General features: G+C 32.7%; 1 pseudogene across 1 annotated transcript in view; it reads right to left on the bottom strand.

Annotated features, from left to right (window-relative positions):
- Positions 1–673: 673 nt before the first annotated feature.
- LOC309544478 (P2X purinoceptor 7-like) overlaps positions 674–2854 on the bottom strand; it is a 4585-nt pseudogene continuing 2404 nt past the window's right edge. The window contains exons 2-4 of the transcript in view: positions 2201–2275; positions 1051–1421; positions 674–867 (exon numbers count right to left, since the gene is read on the bottom strand). The product of the transcript in view is annotated as a P2X purinoceptor 7-like (transcript). The remainder of the gene's footprint in view (positions 868–1050; positions 1422–2200; positions 2276–2854) is intronic.

Below are 2854 nucleotides of genomic sequence, written 5' to 3'. Positions count from 1 at the left end.
CTAAAAAGTAGTGAAAGGTATTTTATAATCTTTCTATGAGGTTTTTGTTTTATTTTGATGATAACAAACAAAGGTGAGTTTAAATTCATAAAGAATTAAAAATTAATAATTGCTATAGTTTACTGAGTTTATACATTAAAAACAGGGGAAGAGAGAGAGAGAGAGAGAGAGAGAGAGAGAGGGTAGGAGAGGGAGAGAGAGAGAGAGAGGACAGGGGGGGGGGTTAGAGAGAGAGAGGGGGGAGAGAGAGAGGGGGGGAGATAGAGAGACAGGGGGGATAGAGAGAGAGAGAGGGGGTAGGGGAGAGAGAGAGAGGGGGGGAGATAGAGAGAGAGGGGGGGAGAGATCGGGGGGGGGTAGAGAGAGGGGGGGAGGAGAGAGAGAGAGAGATTTTGTCTTCTCTTCCCGATAATAAATAATTATAAAATAGCATAATAAAATAGCACAATAAAATTAGAATTAGTAACAGCTCTAAAATAAAAAATAATTAATTCATTGTTTTACAAAGATATGCAAATTTTTAATTCCAAAATATTCAACAAATATAAACAGGAAAAGAAATAAAAAATTGTATACACATATATATATATATATATATATATATATATATATATATATATATATATATATATATATATATATATATATAGATCAACATTATATAAAAAAAATACTACAATTCTAATGCCATTTCGCCGGCGTCGTAGTCATTAGAATATCTGAAACCAGCGTATTCCCCTTCTGGGTCAGGAAAGTTTATCCGAACCGCATTAACAGCACAGGAAGGTATGGGCCTTCGATTTCCTTTGCCCAGATAGCCATGTATCCAGGCTGTTAATTTCTTTATATGCAGTTTTCCTTAGGTTTCTATTAAAAAAACAAAAAAAAATATTGATTAATAATATCAAATAAAAAAATTAATAATTAAGATTTAAAATATATATATATTTTTTTAATGGATATTGTGATATATGCAGTTTACCAAAAACATTCTAAATATAAATGATTATTATATTAAAGTAACATTACAAGTAATTTTTAATTATATACCAATTATCATCTGCATTTGGTTGTCGTGAGGTTCCCTGGTGTAACATTATCAAATGAATCATGGTATTGCGCCGGTCTTGTACCATATTTTTGAAAATCTCACAGTCTGTTATGCATATTAAACCTTCGTCTATGTTTTCTTTTACGTTTGTAATTTCTTGGCAGCAAACAGACTCTCTACCAGTAGGCATCGGAAGACATTTTCCACACTGACACCAGTCTTGCTTTCCAATTCTTTTGTGTAGTCTTCGTTCTTCTGCTGTTTCGGAGTCAGACAGTGTGGAACTCTGGGATGGAGGATTATAAGGAAAAATTGGATCTTCCTCTGCACTTGGCAACTTTGACCATATTTTTTCCAAAAGTTTTTTTCTCTATAAGTAAAAAATTAAAAAAAAAATATATAAAACCAGAAAAAAGTTTGCTTGATTTTGTGAAATTAAAAAAAAATTTAAAATATATAAATATATATATATATATATATATATATATATATATATATATATATATATATATAAATTATTTTTTGTTTTTGTATTTTTTAAAAAACTGTTGCATAGCTAGAAACTGTAAACCATCTTCAGTTTAAAAATAAAATGTTAAAGAAAATGTTGTCATTATTAATTACACTCACAATACAGTATGCTATTGATGCTATGATGCTAAGCATTGTTATCCTTAAAAATAAAAAATAAAAAAAAGGTCTAGAAAGGCATATTGCGCTAGTATGGAGGAGGAGGAGGAGTAGGAGGATCGCTGTGACAATAGCAAATTTTCATTTGCTATTGTGACACAATTGGTGGGCTCAGGAAGCACTGCTCTGCGCCCCAGGACCACCCTTTCCATTGCCCTATTAGAGCCTCTGGCTGTAATTAGGTGATTGTAAAAAAAAAAAATAACATTGCACTCCATGCGTCTGGCGCCATTCATGCAGATTAGGGGGCCGGACGCATGGATGGGGGGGCGGCGCCCCTGCGCCCTCAACACACCATCCGTCACTGCTTACCTGTAAGTAAAACGATAATAGTGCAGTATACTACCGCTTTAAAGATAAGTTGTGTCAGTTGCATTTACATGAATTACATAAAGTGTATAGGCACTATAAAAATGGATGTACAAGTACATTCCCTATCCGTTTTGGTAAACTACTTACCCTTTCCTCCACTGATTGGCTTGCAGGCATATCATCTTGGACCATGGATTCAATATTTTCGGATTCCTTGCCTGCCTTTTAAAAAAGAAAATAAAAATAAGATAAATGAATATTTTGTTCTATAGTATGACGAGCTTTCTATAGATATGATAAAGGATTCATCAATTTCTGCATCAGTTTGCATATAGTTTTGTTATGTTATTAAAAATTGACACTGTGTGTGTGATATAAAAAACAAAAAAAAGTACCGTAGATTTTTTTACAAGAACAATATAAATAAAAGAGCTTACCATAGTTATTGTTTTCGATAGATAAACTGTTATAAATTCTTTAACAAAAAAAAAAATAGAGATTAATTCTTAAAATAATATCAATTATACAATCACAGTTCTTTATGTGATTTCATTGAGATATTTAAAATAATGCTCACAGCACTCAAACATAGATTTTCAATTTTAAAATTAGGGATATGACGCTGAGCATGTGCACCTAACTTTTTTGGTCAACCATGGCGAGCCCTGTTCTGAGTTGAACCACTCATGTTCAAACGATGTATGGTCTTGGACACCGTACTGCACTTCAGTTTCAGGGTCTTGACAATCTTCTTATCGCCTAGGCCATGTTTGTGTAGAGCAAAATCATTTTTTTTAATCC

Source organism: Pelophylax lessonae (genome assembly GCF_965119305.1).
Source record: "Pelophylax lessonae genome assembly, chromosome: 1".
In the NCBI taxonomy this organism is placed as follows: Eukaryota; Metazoa; Chordata; class Amphibia; order Anura; family Ranidae; genus Pelophylax; species Pelophylax lessonae.
The sequence above is the reverse complement of the archived record's forward strand: the minus strand, read 5'-3'. Positions and strand labels throughout refer to the sequence as shown.